We start from the raw sequence: 21,364 nt of genomic DNA on the forward strand, positions 1-21,364 counted from the left end.
GAAGAACCGAGTTCGATTTTTCGTCAGTCTAGGAATGTAATTTCTTAACTGAGGGCTGACACGGGGATAAATCGGCTTCGTGAGACCAAGTGAGGTTCTGTACGACGCGAGAGCCAGCGGGCTTATTTACGAAAGCCAAACAACATCTGTGAATATGTCGCGCTGACCTTGTGGATCTCTAGATTATGCAGGCCACCTGGATGGGTAACAGTCGTCATGGCAGGTCAAATAATCTCTAACAGGCTGTTGCGTCCTGAGGTTTTTATTTTTTTCTTTACGCCGTGAGAACTCGTATGACTGCCGCTATGCTCTAGTTACGCGCCCGTCAGTTGGGAGGATCATTTCCTCCACCCGCCGCACTGTTGCTTCTATCAGTCAAGCACGTGCACGGAGTGAGTGGTTGTGCGGTTAGTGGAGAGCACCTATCAGCTTGCATTTTGTTCGAGCCCCGCTGCTCGTAACCATGGAGATGGTTTTCCGTTGCTTCGCATTGATACACTAAACTGTACTTTATTAAGGCCACGCTCACCTTCTTCTCACTCCTAACTTTTCTTATCCCATCGTCGTAAGACCTATCAGTTTCGGTGTAATGTAAAGAATAAAACACATGGAGTCTGGTATTTGTTAACAAGTTTCTCGCGTTTAAGGAGTAACTCAATGACTTATGCGACAAACACTTCTCACTACAAACAGGAAATATGTCCATATGAATCTCTCTTCGAGGTCATCCTTTTAACCGCAAAAAGCACAATACAGTGCACAGCTGTCTTGATGTACGTACCCTGTGGATGCGTGCTGCTGTTGCCTTATGGCTAAAAACCTAACATAATAGAGCGGAATTGTATGATACTTTCAGGAACTTCCCACAAATCTCCTTAGCTGTTGCACGTAAGGTAGTGAACTCTTCTTTATTCTTCCGAGAAATGGTACGAATTCAAAACTGCGCTGTATCAGTATTCTAGGCCGTGGAAGCATAAATCAAAAATATTTTCTACGTAACAGGTTATTATTATTATGATTATTATTATTATTATTATTATTATTATTATTATTATTATTATTATTATTATTATTATTATTATTATTATTATTATTATTATTATTGTTACCGGGTTTTAGTGGTAGGTAGAGGAGAAAGAAGGTGCGGGCGTGAACGGGTCTCAAGCTACGGAAGAGAAACTAAGTAAAATTTAACCAGGTTATATTTTCTTTTCAAAATTAAGTAACAACAAATAGAACAGGTACTTAGTAGCAGAAACACGATTTGAAATATACAACTTACACGGTTACCCCCTTCGGGGCTTCAAGAATCAGATACATAAGTCTTGAGCAATGAGCCCAACTTTACAATATAAACCATTCAACAAAGGGGCCGAAAACCCCCAATCATGCCAGAAACACCAGTTTCCAATTGCATCGAAAAAGTCTCCTTGAGGCAGAAACCACAACTTTCAAGAAAGGGTTACTTCCCCTTAAAATACAAGCCTATCACAGGCCACTCAGAATTCTACCTTTAAGCTGTCCTCCAAGGACATATACACAGGGGTAAAATACCCAATCTACTGAGGTCTATTAAATGAAAAGCAGGTTAATTGAATGACCTCTAAAACAATTTGAGAGGAGGCGAACTTGCACTCCTAATACACTTTGATTTTAAAACCTACTTTGGCACTAGGCCGTTATTACAAGGGCTAATCCCATACTACAGAGGTGACTTAATAGCAATTTACATTACATTACGGAAGATTTGGTTGAGAGAATAAGTTCACCTCAAGACAATGTGAGTGGGAGCTCGAGAGGGTTAAGCACTCTCTATCCCGATATGTCGTTTTAAAATAGAATAGATACCAGTTGTTTTTACATTTTAGGAAAAGGTTACATGGTTGAACGCTTAGAACCCGCCCCGAAAGTTAAACTGCTGAGCAAGAAAAGAAAGAATTTATTAATCGGCCATTACCTTATTGTTGACCGCCGCCGAGGAAAGAGGCGCTTCCCGCCTCCTGCTATGTACTTAACACACTGAAAGATGGAACAGAAGTGGCCCAGAGACCCAAAAATCAGCAGTTTAAATACTCTCGCGGAAGTTTCTAGGCGTTAGGGGAAAGAAAACACCCGCCCACAATGTTTTTATTGGATAGGACCCCGCAACAGATACAAGTTGGGGGAAGATACACCAGATTGGTCAGAAATTACTAAAAGAATTCGGGATTGGATAAATCTAAAACAAGGGGAAAAAGAGGGGTATACAGCCAACTTAAACCATAACAGAAAGAAATTTAACAAAACACAAACTTTTGAAATAAAAATTTCTCCAACAAAATAGTTCTTTGACTCCGCACTAGGGTGCACTATTGTTGATCTTCAGTAGTGTCCTCTAGAAGAGAAAGTTCACACTTCTTACTTCAAGCGAAACAAAAACACATCAAAAGTGACACAGTTCAAAAACTCAAAATTTTCCACGTGGTGACATCTTCTGAGAAAGTAGAGAATTAATAGAGTAGATAAAGTTCAACCTTCCTCCAGAAGAGGAGTTTCAACTGGCGCAACTTTTAAATAAACGGTGTAGAGGTGTACCGCCCGGTACAGACCTCCCCCCCCCAAAAGTTCCTCCAAGGGGTAACACAGAAGAACATAAACTTTTGTTTGAAAATAAGTTCCAAGTTTTGATGTTGAGATTAAGATAACTTGCAGAAGTATTTGAGAAATTTCTTAATTCGGTTCCAAAATTTTGTTGTTGCAGGAGAAGTAAAGTCTTTATGTTTATAGAAGTTGAATTTCTGAAGATAAGCTTTTAATACTTAAAAGTGAAGGAAAAATTTGCAATGTCCACCAAATATTGCTGTTGAATTCCCAAGTGTAGTTATCTCTTATAGTAACTGTCCATGTAGTTGATGTTGATGAAGTTGGATGGCCGGACCGGCCGTTGCAGCTTGCGTCCAAAGGAGGCCGCTCGGACCCCTTAAGTACCCTGAGATACCGCTCGCCCGCACTATGAGGGGAGCAGAGGTGTTGAAGCACGCCGCGCCCGCGGTGAACATATACAGGCTGCGGGCAAGTAGCAGGTCGTGCGCCGCACATCAGCCTTAGCCGGGAGGAGAGCTCCGGCTCGCCATGCACATGTCGTCCTCGCTGGGGCCAAGGGGGCCCGACCTTGGCTCCAGTTGCTGCACGGCGCCGCGCGGCTGCGGGGGCGCTGAAACATTAAGCTAGGCGGCAGAATTGTGTTGGACCATCATGTTTCTTTTAAGGGCACAGGCATGTAAAGAGATTGAGGGGCCAGCGGCGTGCAGATATCCATGGCATTTCATCTAAGCCAGCCACTGAGTGTAGTGGAGCAGGAGACGGGAGCGTGGTAATGGCCGTGGAAAGGACAGAATGGCAGTTTAACGGGTCGGGACAGGTTTTACAAAATGCTTACATCTAAAAGAAAATATTATAGGTAGTGCAGAATGCCTTAAAAATGAAACTAAAAAAAAATATAACCTTCATATCCTTTTCAAATTATATGAAGCAAGTTGAAACTAAATTTACACCGGTTTCACCTGTGACAGGTGAACCCTAAATATCCTCTCGGTGGCTGGATTACTTAACAATAAGGTAACCGGCGTAAGAAAATCGAGAATGATACAAGGCCCCTGAAATCTGGGGGCAAGCTTGCCCGCGGGAACAAAATTTTTGACCATTACTTGGTCACCTACCTTTAAAGGGGTGGGTCTCCGTCCACGATCATACCTTTCCCTAACCTTTTCATGAGATACCTTAAGGTTGGCTTTAGCCTTCTTCCAAAGATCTTTAATATTATCCGGATCTATTGTCTCGGGCAGAATGTCACTCAGAGACCAGAGGTTAGAGAGCGGCGTGTTGGGAACAAACTTAAACATCAAAGAAGCTGGAGTAAACTTGTGTGATTCATGAACCGCCGAATTCAAAGCAAAAGCTAACCAATGCAGGGACGTGTCCCACCTAGAATGATCTTCATGATGATAGGCAATAAGTGCGGACCTGAGATTACGGTTAACCCGTTCAGCCAGAGATGGTTGAGGGTAATAAGCAGAAGTGGTTACATGAGAGATGGACAAGTCAAAACAGAATTTACGAAAAAGATTTGATGTGAACGCCTTAGCATTATCAGATACAATATATTGGCACGGACCAAAAGAAGCAAAAATAGAATTTAGACAGGTAATGGTGGACTGAGCGGTAGCCAGCTTAGTCGGAAATAACCAAGAAAATCTGGTAAAACCATCTACACATACAAAGATGAATTTGTTAGCATTACCCTTTGACTGGGGGAAGGGTCCTACATAATCGATATACAGACGTTCCATGGGGCGCGACGCTTGATGCGAAGACAAAAGGCCTACCTTGGTGGACATGGTGGGTTTACTGATCAAACAAGATTTACAAGCTTTTACAAGTTCCCGAATTTCACCGTCCATACCTTTCCAGATGAACATGTCACGAATCTTTTCACGAGTTTTAAAGATTCCAAGATGCCCCCCCAATGGGGTCTCATGATAGTATTTGAAGATCATAGGTACAAGAACTGCTGGAACAACAACTTTCATCATCTTATCATGCCTCGAAGGGCAACATAAAACACCATTCCTCAGAACATAAGGGACAACATGTTCCCCAGAAGAAAGGGTTTCCATTATCGGAGCCAGCGTCGGATCTTCACGTTGGTATTTCTCGATATCCCTAAAAAGCATGGGAGCATCTGTTAGGATGGCATTAACCTCAGATAGCATGGACTCGGAAGGTGATGAACTGTCGACCGGTTCGTGGGTCTCGACGTCGTTATGAAACATACGGCTGAGTCCATCAGCAACAACATTTTCGGTACCTCTGATATGTCTAACATCAAACTGGAAGGCGGAAATACGAATAGCCCAGCGGGCTATACGACCAGTACGACGCGGCCTACCTAAGACCCAGCTTAAGGCTTGATTATCTGTCTCCAGGTCGAATTTGACATGTTCCAGATAGAGACGGAACTTTTCTAAGGCAAATAAGACTGCCAAACCTTCGAGCTCATAGATGGAATACTTGGCTTCTTGAGCCGACAATGTCCTAGACGCATAGGCGATGGGTCGCCTCCCTAGTTCAGTCTCTTGAAGAAGGACTGCCGCTACTGCTGACGACGATGCGTCGGTTTGGACAATGAATTTCTTCGAGAAATCAGGCATAGCAAGGACAGGGGCATTACAGAGAGCTAATTTCAGATCTTCAAAAGCGGCTTGTTGAGAAGGTCCCCACTCGAATTTGATGCCTTTCCTACGAAGAAGGTTTAAGGGCGCCGCTCTATTAGCAAAGTTAGGAATGAACTTTCTGAAGAAATTCACCATACCAATAAACCTGGCGATACCTTTAATGTCCTTGGGAGGTTTAAAATCACAGATGGCCTGTGTTCTAGAATGATCGACTGCTACACCATCGGGTGACACAATATGCCCTAGGAATGACATAGAGGGCTTAGCAAAGGCAACCTTGGACAACTTAACAGTTAACCCAGCCTTACGAAGGCGATCAAGAACTTCTCGCAGATGATCTAGATGTTCTTCAAAAGTCTCAGAAAATACTACGACATCATCTAAGTAGTGATATAAGTACTCGAATTTGATGTCGGAGAAGACCCTATCTAGCAGCCTAGTGAGCACAGCTGCTCCCGTGGGGAGCCCGAAAGGCACGCGGTTGTATTCATATAAATTCCAGTCCGTGGCAAACGCTGTAAGGTGTTTAGACTCTTCGGCAAGGGGAATTTGATTATAGGCCTGATTTAAGTCCAAGATGGTGAAGAACTTGGCCTTACGAAACCATGAAAAACAAGAATGAAGGTCGGGAAGGGGCACAGGTTGTAACACCACCTTCCGATTGAGAGCCCTGTAATCAATGACAGGCCTGAAGCCTCCTTGGGGTTTCGGTACTAGAAAAATAGGCGAAGAATACGCTGACTTAGAGGGCCTAATAATACCGTCCTTCAACATCTGATCGATGATTTCCTTCAGAGCCTTCATTTTAGGTGGAGATAGCCTATACGGTGGAAAACGGACAGGAATCGAATCCGTAACCTCAATTTTGTATTCAATAAGGTCAGTAACACCAAGAGTATCAGAGAACACCTCGGGAAACGACTGACACAATTTACGAATACTATCAGCCTGCTCCTCAGGTAGATGTCTAAGGTCTAACAACATCTCATCCTGGGTAGGCGAAATAGAAGAACATGACACAGAATTACACTTTAATAGTGGGATTTTACAACTAGAAGTAAATTTGAATGTGCACGACCTAGACTGGAGATCGAGCACAAGACCAGTGTGAGAAATAAAGTCAGCTCCCAATATAATGGGGCAAGACAATTGCTTGGCCACAAACAATTTAACTTTCCATGTAAACTTAAACACACGAATTTTGACCAGTACGGAACCTAGAATTTCTAATGGAGATGAATTAGCCGAAACGTATTGAACAGGAGAAGAGACATAGTCAGGAAGTTTACAAACCGATTTCAATTTAGAATACCATTCAGCCGCAATAATCGAACAAACACTACCTGAATCTAAGAGAGCTGTTATAGGCTCGTTATTTAACTCAATCTTAAGAAAAGGAACAGGTGCGGGGGTATCCGCCGCAATCCTAAGACATTCTTTAGGGCATTCAAAAGATGAATTTGAAGGCTGATCGTTCTCTGCATTTACAATCTGTTTACTAGGGGCTGAGTCTCGGGAAGATGGATTAGTCGACTCAACCGAAGCCACTAGTCACTTTTTATTATTGGCATAGATGGAATTTGCACCAGAAGTTGAGCAGGAGGGGGTGCTATTTGAGTTCGGACAATTCTTGGCGATATGTGAGAAGGCCCCACATTTAAAACAGCCTTGTGCTGAACCAGCTCCATTTTTTGCCCTACTACTTTTGACCAATGGACATTTATTGCGAAGATGGTCCGGCGACCCGCAAGCATAACATTTACGGGGTGTGACTGGTCGGCGAGGTGGAGGCCGAGTGTTACTAAAGGAAGGCGGGGGTTCTTTCGCTACACGCAAGGAATCGGCGTATCTAACTCCTTCCGCTGAGACGGCCAACGCTTCAAGTTCAGAAAAAGTTTTCGGGCACGCCGCAAAACACAAGTATGACCTATAAGATGGTGAAATGCCTTCCACAATAGCTTGTACAATTTGGTCCTCAGGGAAGTGAAGAGCAAACACCCTGGTATAAAACTTAATGTCTTGTATGAAATCAGCCAAGTTTTCATCCAACCTCTGTACTCGATAATAGTATTTCTGAATCAGAGATGACCTTGCGCGGGCAGGAATAAAATTAGCAAGTAGATGTGCATGAAAATCTTCGATGGATGACTGTTCAGCTATGGCTCTTACTATTTTGTCGGAGAGAATACCAATAGCATACGGATAGATAATTTGCAAGATTTGACATGGAGACAGAGAAAAAACAAGGGCATGATCCTGAAATTCCACTAGAAATCTTAAAAATGAAATTACGTCACTGGTGGTATTAACAGAAAACTTGGATATACCTCTGAGCAACATTGCCAATGGATGAGGCAAGCTACTGAATCCGGGTGACATAGTAGGTAAAGGTTTCAATGGCAAGGAAGTCAATTCAGAACGGATGTTACTCAATGATGCACGACGTTCAGATTCGTTGTCCAATGGGGCAGGGATAGTTTGAGCAGCAACGGTTATCCTATTAACTTCTCCCTTGGGAGGCGCTTCCTCACTACCTGGATTCACTATGGTGGGTTGATCAGATTTGGGAGGAACTTCCCCAGTTAACAATTGAGTGACCTTACTAGATAATTCAGAAATATTTTCCAGGAGCGTACTAGCTTCCTTCCTCTGAACGTCATTCAGTTTTAGAGACAACAGATCGTTAACCCTATTCGAAAAATGATATAGCCTGCCTTGCACACGCTTAATTTGATTAGGAGACGGATCATTTTCATCAAAAAAACTAACTACAGAAGCTAGCCCAGTAATATTCTCCGTGATCGTGGAAAGAGAGTCGTCAATTTCTTTCTCTCCCAAATTGGGGATGGAAATGGGCAAATCAAGGGACTCTCTAAGCTTGTTAGTGTCTATTGCAACCGTGCCTCCAGATTGCACATTTCTGATAGTTAATTCATAGATCAACTCCTCCTTGCGCAAATAGTTAAGTAGGAGAACATCGCGAGGGCCGTGCATGGTGACAGAACAATTTTGAAAAACTCAAAAAATTCCAGCAACTGGGAAAATAGTTAGAGTTCGGAACAAACAATGTTTAGCCGTCAAAAGGGGCTAAATTGAGACCCATTCAACCACGCTCTGCTACCACTTGTTACCGGGTTTTAGTGGTAGGTAGAGGAGAAAGAAGGTGCGGGCGTGAACGGGTCTCAAGCTACGGAAGAGAAACTAAGTAAAATTTAACCAGGTTATATTTTCTTTTCAAAATTAAGTAACAACAAATAGAACAGGTACTTAGTAGCAGAAACACGATTTGAAATATACAACTTACACGGTTACCCCCTTCGGGGCTTCAAGAATCAGATACATAAGTCTTGAGCAATGAGCCCAACTTTACAATATAAACCATTCAACAAAGGGGCCGAAAACCCCCAATCATGCCAGAAACACCAGTTTCCAATTGCATCGAAAAAGTCTCCTTGAGGCAGAAACCACAACTTTCAAGAAAGGGTTACTTCCCCTTAAAATACAAGCCTATCACAGGCCACTCAGAATTCTACCTTTAAGCTGTCCTCCAAGGACACATACACAGGGGTAAAATACCCAATCTACTGAGGTCTATTAAATGAAAAGCAGGTTAATTGAATGACCTCTAAAACAATTTGAGAGGAGGCGAACTTGCACTCCTAATACACTTTGATTTTAAAACCTACTTTGGCACTAGGCCGTTATTACAAGGGCTAATCCCATACTACAGAGGTGACTTAATAGCAATTTACATTACATTACGGAAGATTTGGTTGAGAGAATAAGTTCACCTCAAGACAATGTGAGTGGGAGCTCGAGAGGGTTAAGCACTCTCTATCCCGATATGTCGTTTTAAAATAGAATAGATACCAGTTGTTTTTACATTTTAGGAAAAGGTTACATGGTTGAACGCTTAGAACCCGCCCCGAAAGTTAAACTGCTGAGCAAGAAAAGAAAGAATTTATTAATCGGCCATTACCTTATTGTTGACCGCCGCCGAGGAAAGAGGCGCTTCCCGCCTCCTGCTATGTACTTAACACACTGAAAGATGGAACAGAAGTGGCCCAGAGACCCAAAAATCAGCAGTTTAAATACTCTCGCGGAAGTTTCTAGGCGTTAGGGGAAAGAAAACACCCGCCCACAATGTTTTTATTGGATAGGACCCCGCAACAGATACAAGTTGGGGGAAGATACACCAGATTGGTCAGAAATTACTAAAAGAAATTCGGGATTGGATAAATCTAAAACAAGGGGAAAAAGAGGGGTATACAGCCAACTTAAACCATAACAGAAAGAAATTTAACAAAACACAAACTTTTGAAATAAAAATTTCTCCAACAAAATAGTTCTTTGACTCCGCACTAGGGTGCACTATTGTTGATCTTCAGTAGTGTCCTCTAGAAGAGAAAGTTCACACTTCTTACTTCAAGCGAAACAAAAACACATCAAAAGTGACACAGTTCAAAAACTCAAAATTTTCCACGTGGTGACATCTTCTGAGAAAGTAGAGAATTAATAGAGTAGATAAAGTTCAACCTTCCTCCAGAAGAGGAGTTTCAACTGGCGCAACTTTTAAATAAACGGTGTAGAGGTGTACCTCCCGGTACAATTATTATTATTATTATTATGTGCGTATGGACCCAATGGATCACGCAAAGCTCTAACGATTCTGTTTTCTGAGTTGCCAAACAGCTCTCATCCTTTCTCCGTAGATCCTTTTTCGTTCTTCTGTCCACTTTGCTCCAGTCTTCTTTTTCACTTCGTTCTCTGGTTGCACTTTCCATCCATTATTTTTTTTTTCCTGTAGAGGTGTCTGTCCGCGGTGTCAGTTGAGTTTATATGGGCTTTTTCCAGATCCTTCACTTCCAGTACCCATGGAATATTATTTAGATGTTCTATGTAGGTGAGAATCTTGTGTGTCAGTCTACTTGGATCAATACTGACCTAATTAATTAATTTAACACAGTTCTGGAAGTTTTTAGCATCCCAGAATTGCTGCATTCCTTCCTTGGCAACCTTTCGTCTTTCCAAAGTCCAGCCCCGTTTTTCTTTTCTTATTCATGGAAACCCTTGATGTCTTTTATTTGGAAACGGTACTTAGTTCGATTTCAGATGTCCTGTCGCAGTAAACCAATCTTTTGAAGTCCTTTCTCACCTCCTGGAAACACATCTCAGAAATTTTAGGTCTACTATCAAGTATCTGAAATATCTGTTTTGTCAATCGCTTTCCATCTATTCCGAAGTAGTGCCCATAGAATTTCAGTCTCCCTTTCCTCATAATCTCCATCAGTCGTTATGTTTCTTCGTAAGGTTCTTCACTTACCCTTGACATATATTGTCCATTTACAATTTACGGACCAATTATTTTGAGAAGATTCTTTCTCCCAAATTCTCAGTGTGCCTTAGACCAACTTTCCCAATCATTCGGAGGCACTAACTAGCACATAGACATTCCGTTTTAATCTCAGTGTTGTAATGTATGACATTCGCCTGTAATGAGATTGCTTTCTTATTATAAAGGTGAGATCTAGGAATACACTGACCATCTTTTCTCGCCTGCTGCTGTTGGCTTCCCTTTCACATGTTTTCATTTGAACAATCACATCGAGGTATATGAAGCTCTCAGCTCTCTGATTTCTACCATACCTTGTCTTTAGGTGAATGGGTGCAGTTTTAACGTTTGTCATTAACTTTTTTTTTTTAAAGAAATGTGGAACCCTGATTTTTCAGCGTGTTCCTTGAGCATATTTACCTGCTCTAGAGCTGTGTCTCCGGATGCCGGGCTGAGTGGCTCAGACGGTTGAGGCGTAGGCCTTCTGAATCCAACTTGGCAGTTTGAATCCTGGCTCAGTCCGTTGGTATTTGAAGAAAAAGAACTCGTGCAGGACAATACACAGGCACCTAGGCATCTCCAAAAGAACCTTCAGAAGTAGTTAGTGGAACATAAAAACAATAACATTATTATGTTTCTGGACAAGATTGCTAGGTCATCAGCAAATGGTGGGCAATATATCTTGGCGACGCTCTTCGATCCTCCAATGTGTGCTCAATAAACCTTTCTTGGAAAATTTGTTATTCCCATTCATGGATGAATTACTCCATTACACAGTTGAAGAAAACTGGTGATAATACAACAGCCTGTCTGACAACAACTTAGATAATTCTCCCATGAATTTCATTTTTGAGATAGTGTGTGTGTTAACGTTTCTCTGATGAAGTCTGTTGTTTTCAAGTTCACTTCAAATTCTGCTAAGAAGTCACGTAATAGGCCAACTCCCCGGTTAACTGCATCATTAGCTTTTTATGAGATCTACAAAGATTACTACTAGATCATTTGAGATGTAATGTTCTAGTACTCTTTTCGACTTCCATATATGTTCAACAGAAGATCTTAGTTTCCTAAATCCCCCTTGGTATTCACCAAGTTGTTGATCTATCTTCTCTACTAGCCTATTGAGTACAATATATGTTTCTAGTACAATAGAATGCCACGCTAATTGTTGACATCAGTTCTTTTCCCTTCCTTGTGTAGAATGTGAATCAGTGCGATTTTCCAATCATCAGGTATCTTTACCGTTACAGATTTTTTTTTTCATTTCTAGACTTAACAACTTAATTATGATTTCATGACCACTTTCGCGAATCTCCACTGTTATTGAGTCTTCAGCGAAGGCTTTATTGTCCTCTAATTTCACAACACTCTTTCGAATTTATTCCCGATTTGGTGGAACCGAATCAATGCTTCCTTGTCTCGGAAATACTCTTGGCCATCTATCAATGAGTTCTTCGCTGTTAATGAGTTTCTCGAAATATTTCGCCAGAAAGCCACAGGTTTCTTCGTTATTCGGTGCCAGTTTCCCACCTTCTTTCCTGAAGTTCAGACTTAGTGGTTGATAGTGATTGAACAGCTGTTTGAAGGTCCGATAAATATTTATACTGTTATTACTCTTAAATTGGGAATCAATGATCTGAATTGTTTCCACGGTCTGGTTTTTCGTTTCTCTTGTCGGAGGGATGTTGCTGTTTATTTCCGCACTTTTTGTAAGGACTAAATTTATCATACGTTTTATCTGCACACCATTGCTTGTAGGCTGTTGCTCTTTGATCGATAGCCTTTTCACAGGCCGTGGTAAACGAAATGTATCTGAGTTTCCGTTATTATTATTATTATTATTATTATTATTATTATTACGGCAGATGTTCCTCCTCTCGTTCATTGCTATGAAGTCCACACCTTTATAGCCTCCTCAAAGTATCCCACAGAATTATACTAAAGCACTGTTTCCGTAAATTGAGACCCCATGGCCGATTCTATTAAACATGTCCATCCTGCGAATGCTGTAAAATAATGTAGGCATTCCACACAGCACTACTGTCTCCAGAGATCTCAGGTAGTAAGTTGGTGGCTTGTCTGGCTCTCCACATACGGCTACTCATTATGCCTCGCTCACAGACAATATCGTGTTGTCCTGGAACTTCACTAATTTGTTGTGATTTCCGAGGGGACATGACAGGAGAGCTGTAGCTCAGTAATGTATGCATGTCACATATCTAAGTGTTCCGCTCTTGTGTTGCAGGTTGCGGTACCGACTGGCGGACCACGACCCCGTCCAAGAGACCCGCCTCACGCTTCCCTTGCTCAAAGGTAAATCCACTGCATTATTACATAACTTTATTATTATTATTATTATTATTATTATTATTATTATTATTATTATTATTATTATTATTATTATTATTATTATGTATCAATTTATATGAAAACTTGTGTAGTAGCAAAAATTAAGTTGACATAGCATATTTTACATAAGACATTACGGCCGTCACGTGGAAGTCACACGACTACATATTTGTATAAGGAAATACCCGCTATTACAATGGTGAAGCAGATTTTCATATCTCATTATTAAATCCATAAACTGATGTGTAAAAGGTGAAAATTTATCTGCTAAGGAGATCGCATCTCATCGAATGTAATGAAATTTACTTCTAGTTTGAGACAGAAACTACGAGATGACACAAGTACAGTAATAGTTGTAGGTGTTTAAATACGCCAGCATCATGTCGATTGATACAAATATGGAGTAAAAATAATTTATAGACAATCTGCCACCTGGGCGACTGCCCTAAATACAATTGATTGATTGATTGATTGATTGATTGATTGATTGATTGATTGATTGATTGATTGATTGATTGATTGATTGATTGATTGATTGATTGATTGATTGATTGATTGATTGATTGATTGATTGATTGATTGATTGATTGATTGATTGATTGATTGATTGATTGATTGATTGATTGATTGATTGATTGATTGATTGATTGATTGATTGATTGATTGATTGATTGATTGATTGATTGATTGATTGATTGATTGATTGATTGATTGATTGATTGATTGATTGATTGATTGATTGATTGATTGATTGATTGATTGATTGATTGATTGATTGATTGATTGATTGATTGATTGATTGATTGATTGATTGATACACCGGCACGTAAAAGAACCCCTGCAAGAGAAAATTTCCAGAAACTCGCCGTTTGCTAAAATCGTGAAAATAGTGAAACTAATAACGTTAATTGAACACAGTACGTATATACACTTTTCTCTTAAATTTGAAATTTGAAATTCAAATTCACACTCTCACTAATATGCGCAATTGAAGCTGATCGGAAAAGAAGTGGCTTTATGTTATAAATCAGTGGTCGTCTGCGTGTTCTTCTGGTTAAACTACGGTAAACCCACTTCCAGAATGGTTGAAACTGATATTTTTACCCTACTGACTACAGATTACCGAGTGAGTTGGCCACACAGCTGTGAGCTTACATTCAGCAGGTAATGTGTTCGGACCCTGAAGGTTGTTTTTCACGGTTTTCTTTTCTAAAACCAGGAAAAGGCTGGACCTGTACTTTAATAAGACCACGGTCTCTACCTCCCAACTTCTAGCCCAGTTCAATATGTACCTTTAACGTTATAGCGACGATAAACCACTGACGATAAAAGAGGAAAAGTAATGTAGAGTGCATTCCGTTCAAATTCGCATATTCATATGCTTTTCGTGTCACAACGGGCACGGAGACCCGAATGGGAGGGTAATTTGTGATTTTGATTTCAAAATCCCAAATTTCTTTGGCTGAAATTTCAACCCAGACAAAAGATTGAAAATGCCATTCGGATACTACGTCCCTTGAGAGAGAGTGAAATGGCGAAGTGAAATGAAACATAATCTGATCATTATGATCTTTAAAAGCTCCGTTAAAGCTTATTAATGTAATAATGTCATTCACTGACAGCTCGAAAACTCATCTCCTTGTTTCCATGTCTTTCCAGCCCAATGTTTGCAACATTTTCGTAATACTTTTATTAATTGCTTGTAGTTCACGGTCCTCTGTCTTCTCGAAACAGCGCACTGTAACTTCCTGAATGTACGTAGTATAGTAAAATATCCCGTGTTAATCATAATTGAGACGATGTAATGGGAAAGGCCAAAAAGAATCGGACTTTCGCTTTTCATGGAGAAAGTAGTAAGCGCTCATGTCTATACATGGAAAGTGGTAGTCAAGTGGTAGTGCAGATTTTCTTCCACTGTTGACGCAGGATGGAACCTGTGTTAAGCCCACGAGGTTTGGCATGCAGAAAGTAGTAAGTCAACCCGTGAAGAAGTCAGCCCCAGAAGAAGTTGCAGAAATGATCGGTGAGGTTAAACATTTTCCACTATTTCATGTAATTGTGATGAAGCCGGGAAATTTTTGTGACTTCGCCATGGAAACAAAGAGATATTTAAATACTCCGCCTTATGAATAGCACCATGAGCTAGATAAGGATTTCCAGATCGGAACTTCCGTCAATGAAGGCAATCATTCAAAGAGTTCGAACCGTGGAAGGAGCACAATATCCTCAAAAGAGTGGGGTCCTATCACGCGACCAACAACATAATGTCCTTACAACTACTTGGAAGGAGACCAACCACCAGAGAACCGAAAGAAAAGGACTTATTGTCCATGCCGGATTTCCTCGATGAAAAATATCACGCGTTTTACCGTGAAATGTGCTTAAATCGTACACGTCAACCCACCAACTGATTAGACAGTGATTTTTCACGTGTTTTATCGCATAACTTTACTTTTCAAAGACTTTCTGTCTTCCCCATGTCAATGCCTCAATTACAAGTAAGCTTGTAATGATACGTGGCTGTCGCTATCTTGATTATAGCCACGGCCCATCCAATTTTACATGGATTCCGAAGCACAGGGACGTGATTCTTCATTTCAAAAATCACTCGTATTTTGGCTGAAATTCTAACCGTGACAAGCCACCGAATAAATAATTAGGGCGGACCAGTGTTGCAGTGAAGTGAAAGAAAATATTTATAGGGTTGTATCTCACAACATATAGACAGAAAGTCTAGTGCTCTTACAGTGAATCAGGCAGATTAAAATAGGAGCAACATTGTTTCAGGAGTATGACATTTGTGTCACATTTATGAAGGCCTAGAACATATTATTTGGAAGGCGGAAAATTTATTATAACGTAAATTCGTATAGCACTTGAGGCCTACATGGCTGGCGTTATAAGTAATGCCTGAATTTTCCAGGCACCCCATTCCGCTGAGAGCTTCGTTGCCATCGAAGTTATTCGGAAACCTTGAAGATGCGAAACGCAGTCTTCGAAGAAACGTTGGGACCATCATATATTCTTAGACCACGACCTAAAATCTGGGAAAATACGGACATTTTTCAACCTAAATTATATTTCTAACATAACTGAAATAAGATAAATATTGAATTTTGTCCAGCTCTCACTACAAGAGTTGTTTTAATATTGAATACTTCTCGCATGTACGTATACATAATTCAGTTTTCTTTATTTTAATTAGTTCCATTTAGGTTGGTTTCCAGTCTCTTGGATGAATGATGAGGGTACTGGCCTTCGGTTCATGGTATCTCGATTTCTTTCTTTCAGACGGTTGATGAATTTTAACTGCGTGTGGTTAAGTACCTTGGCTCGAGGCATGGGTATGTTCGTTTTAATGTGCATATACACACAACACACCCAACTACCATCTAGTCCAGAACCACACACATTAGTGAACGCATCTCCTCAAGTAGGATTGGCAAGCGGAAGGGTAAAACTGGGAAAAAGTCGTAAAAAGTGGGACAAATCCACATGAATTATCAAATCCAACAAATCAGGAAAAAGTTCAGGAAGAATCAGAAGAAACAGAACAGGGCTGTCCAGTAATTACGAGCTCATCATGTGGACATCACAGAAGCTATTTTATTTTTCGGACGTCTGTTATTAGGTTAACAATTAATGGCAAAATGTCCACATTGATTTCCAGGGGTTGTGTGCAATATAAATTTTAATTTTGGAGTAAATTTGCTGAGCATTCCTTTGACGTTAATTATTGGTCCCATGAACTGCCATGCGTCATAGTAATAGAACTGGAATGAGTGATATGCATAGTATTTAAAGCCTTGATAAACAACATCCCTTACCGGGTGAGTTGGACATGTGGTTAGGGCGGCGCAGCTGTGGGCTTGCATCTGGGAGATAGTGGGCTTGAACCCCACTCTCGGCAGTCCTGGAAATGGTTTTTCGTTGTTTCCTATTTTCACACCAAACAAATGCTTAATTAAGACCACAGCTACTTCCTTCCCATTCCTAGGCCTTTCCTATCTCATCGTCGCCATAAGACCTATCTGTGTCCGTGCAACGTAAAGCAAATTGTAAAAAATTCAAAAACTAAAACCATCTCTCGGCGAAAATAATATTCTGACTTGAATAGGCAAGAGAATTGCACTTGTATTGTGAAGCACGAATCCATTTCTGAATATAATTTGCCCTTATGTAGCCAATAAATTTGCCTCAAGTAATACGACCTATTGATGAACGCTGTCAATATCAATATCGTTCAAAACTGACTTCAATGAATTCGAAGCTGCAGATGATTGGCCACAGTTCTCCTTTAATTGTATTCCATACTTGGTCTTCAAGCACATAAAATTTGAGCGTTTGGGCTGGACAATTAGTTCTGTGGTCGATTCCTGTGCTCAATAATGCAGGTTCGAATCTCAGTTCAGTCAGTTGGCACTGAAAATAGCTTCAAGAAGATCTTAGTGGCTTGGATGGTAGAGCGCTGGCATTCTGAGCCCAACTTGGCAGGTTCGGTCCTGGTTCATTCCACTGGTATTTGAAGGCGCTAAAACACGTGAGCCTCGTGATGGTAGATTTTCTGGCACATAAAAACTCCTGCGGAACAAAATTCCGGCACCTCGGCGTCTCCAAAAACCGTCAAGAAGTACTTGCTGGGACGTAAAAGCAAGAACACTATTATTAGTTTAAAGGACATCAGCAATGTATATAATGTATATATGATGAAATAATATTAGACCGAATGTTTTCTGAGTCCCAGGCGTTTTACAGAAATTGTCCTAAAAATATTGACCGAGTTTTCGTTTCAGAAATATATTACCAACATCAACATTCAATCATATCCTGTTGCCGGGGGTGTGGTGTAAGAGTGCTGTTCATCTCTGTCTATCTAGGTACATTTCTTCCTCTTGGACTTGACACTATTCGAAGCCATTTTTTTCGGGTGCTGCTTTACTCAAAAGAACCATCTTTCCTCGGTCAGTCTCTCTCTTTCTTTCCATATCCTTCATAAACCATTGTTTAGTCCATATTATCTGTGTCCAAACTATTCAAACGTTTATATGGCTATAGATCCTTAAATTAAAACAGCAAAGTTACTAACACATCCGCTTGTTCGACAGGTCTCATTTACTCTCTATAAACAAGCAAAATTCTGCTGAAAAAAACGCTATGTGATACTACTTCATCTTAAAACTCTGACCAGAAAGGTTCTTCTGTCATCTAAGATCCCGTAGAGCACGAACTATCTTCTTCTTCTTCTACTGCTTTTCCCACACTTACTGTGGAGTCGCGGGTATGAACTGTGTCGCACAAGTGGATTTGGCCCTGTTTTACGGTTAGATGCCCTTCCTGACGGCAGATGGAAGGATGTAATCACTATTGCGTATTTCTGTTGTGGTTGGCGGCGTAGTGTGTTGTCTCAATATGAAGAGGAAAGTGTTGGAACAAACAAAAACATCCAGTCCCCGAGACAGAAGAATTAATCAAACACGATTGAAATCCTCGACCCGGTCGGGAATCCAACCCATGACCCTCTGAACCGAAGGCCTCAACGCTGATCGTTCAGCCAATGAGTCGGAAGGTACTTCACGAACTCCTACAACGAATTTTTCGTTTACCGAGTTCGATAGCTGCAGTCGCGTAAGTGCGGCCAGTATCCAGTATTCGGGAGATAGTGGTTTCGAAGCCCTGAAGATAATTTTCCGTGGTTTTCCATTTTCACACCAGGCAAGTGCTGGGGCTGTACCTTAATTAAAACTACGGCTTCTGCCTTCCCACTCCCAGTCCTTTCCTATCCCATCGTCGCCATAAGACTTGTCTGTGTCGGTGCGACGTAAAGCAACTTGAAAAAAAAACATGTGCTACGGGATAGTATTTCTCCCCTCTACATTACCACATGGCGGTATTTCGAGGGGCAACGTCGATATCTCCTTCAACCAAGAGAGGAGTCTCTTCGAACGTAGGAGTCTTTACATGTTGAAGTTTGCCTATCATTCAGGGTGTAAGGAATGTGATACTGGCCCGCCTGCCAAAATAAATATTCGGGCCCCTTTAAATAAATGTAAACTACGAATAACTAATATAAATTTAATTACAGCAGGTAGATAAAATGCAATATCTTCTCAAATTATATAAACAAAGAGATTATTCACTACTGTAAGATTATTAAGAAATACTTTTAATATGTTCTTGTTCTGCTGGCTCCGTGGTTTAAGGGCTAAGCTGCTGAACCATTCACAACTTAGTTGTTCATACTCTTAACCTCCGTTTCATTATACTAAACTACGGAACTCTGTAACTCCGAAACCGATACCAAATTCTCAGTTATAATAATTTATTAGATTACAATACAGAAAAATATACGAACAAAATTAAATGAAAAACTGTTCAAATTAAATATGAAAAATATCACACTGCACAACTGATAAGTTTTCGCGCAAAGAGAGCATTTCAAAACTGACCTGTTCGAGTTTTACTACACCTACTTCTTATTAGCATTATACTCTACATAGTTGTCGAATAAATGTGGGATAAAAGTTAAATGTTCAGCAACATTTGTGTATAATACGATCTCAAATGCACTACACATCAAGAAACAATCATTTTCTAACTAAAATATGACGTTTTAGTATCAATTATCATTACTATAATTATTTTTAAATAATTTGGTGCAGGCGAGGAGCGAGTCGCGGCATTGCGAAAGACGTCAAGGGCAAATATTGTTCACAGCTTAAAAATCACTGGAAAGAAATCTCTTTAACATGAACCACCTCTGTATATTTTACTGGAAGGAAAGGTGTTCAACTTGCACAACTTTCACCGTAATTAGTGGCCGTGCATGTGGAAAGGTTTGGGTGGCCCTGAATCTAAATACGACTTCTTCGAGATGCTGAAAGGACTATGCTGTAATCGAAAGAACATCCCTTCCTTGAGTCCAGATCTTGCTGCAAACTCGCAGGACTGTAACACTCACAGCTATTTGGCTGAGTGCCATAAATATGTTGTTTTATGCAAATCAAGCGTGTTTCCCCTCACCCCTCCAGCGACCAGGCAAACGATTTGAGCCAAATCTCGCACAATAACGAATGTAGAATTCAGGGAATACCACTTTCATTTAAAATATTTAGAGAGAAATTCCATAAAATGATAAAAAAAGATCTACGATAATTAATTACCGCTTCAGAAGATAAATTACTGCGGTGATATTTAAGGGCATGTTAGATAAATACATCAAGATTAACATTTTCAATTTAATTCAATTTTATTTCTTTAATTGCGTACAACCATGTACTTCATTAAAATAACAATATTAATTTGAATGCAGTGAAACTCATACAATACGCAGGCACTTAATATAGTATCCAGACCAAGTTGAAACCCCATGGTGCATCAGCCCCGAAGGGCCATGGCCTACCAAGCGACCACTGCTCAGTCCGAAGACCTGCAGATTACGAGGTGTCGTGTGTTTGGCACGACGAATCCTCTTGGCCGTTAATCTTGGCTTTCTAGACTTGGCTCGCTATTTCACCGACAGATAGCTCCTCAATTGCAATCACGCAGGATGAGTGGACCTCGAACCAGACCTCAGATCCAGGTAAAAAGCCATGACCTGGCCGGGAATCAAACACGGGTTCTCCGGGTAAAAGGCAGGTACGCTTCCCCTATACAACGGGGCTGGCTTTAACAATAGTATACTATCCAAAATTTTACGCGTTTCCTTTCATGTCCCTACACATCTCATACATACTTTAAAATTGATCCGTATATTGCACTCAAATCCTGCACATTATAAGCCATTCGTGGAATATTTTCAATTAACATTCAGTAATGTCCGCCTCTGTGGTGTACATGTTAGTGTGATTAGCTGCCACTCCGTGGAGGCCCGGGTTGCATTCCCGGCTCTGTCACGAAAATTTGAAAAGTGATACGAGGGCTAGAACGGGGTACTCTCTGCCTCAGGAGTCAACTAAGTGGAAGGGGGTTCGATTCCCTCCTCAGCCATCTTCGAAGTGTTTTTCCGTGGTTTCCCACTTACCCTCCGGGCAAATGCCGGGATGGTACCTAACTTAAGGCACCGGCCGATTCACTCACTCTTCCTCGTCTATCCCTTCCAATCTTCCCATCCCCTTTCATCCCCTTACAGCAGAGCAGAGGAGGCCGCCTGGTCGAGGTACTGGTCGTCCTCCACAGTTGTATCCCCCGTTCCAAAATCACACGCTCCAGGATACTGCCCTTGTTGGGATCCCTCGCTGAGTCTGAGGGAAAAACCAACCCTGGTGGGTAAACAGATTAAGAAAGGAAGAATAATATTCAGTAATGTTTGGAAGAAAAGTTACTTGTTCTAGCTAAGGTAATTACTACGTTGAATATTCCACACTTTACTTCCTGGTTTTGCAATTTAATGGTACCGTTATCTGTGCTCCTTAAGCATAATGTACAAAAACTGTAACAGCTATGTTGATACCCTTTCTCTCTCTCTCTCTCT

The sequence above is a fragment of the Anabrus simplex genome, chromosome 5 (genome assembly GCF_040414725.1).
Source record: "Anabrus simplex isolate iqAnaSimp1 chromosome 5, ASM4041472v1, whole genome shotgun sequence".
NCBI lineage: Eukaryota > Metazoa > Arthropoda > Insecta > Orthoptera > Tettigoniidae > Anabrus > Anabrus simplex.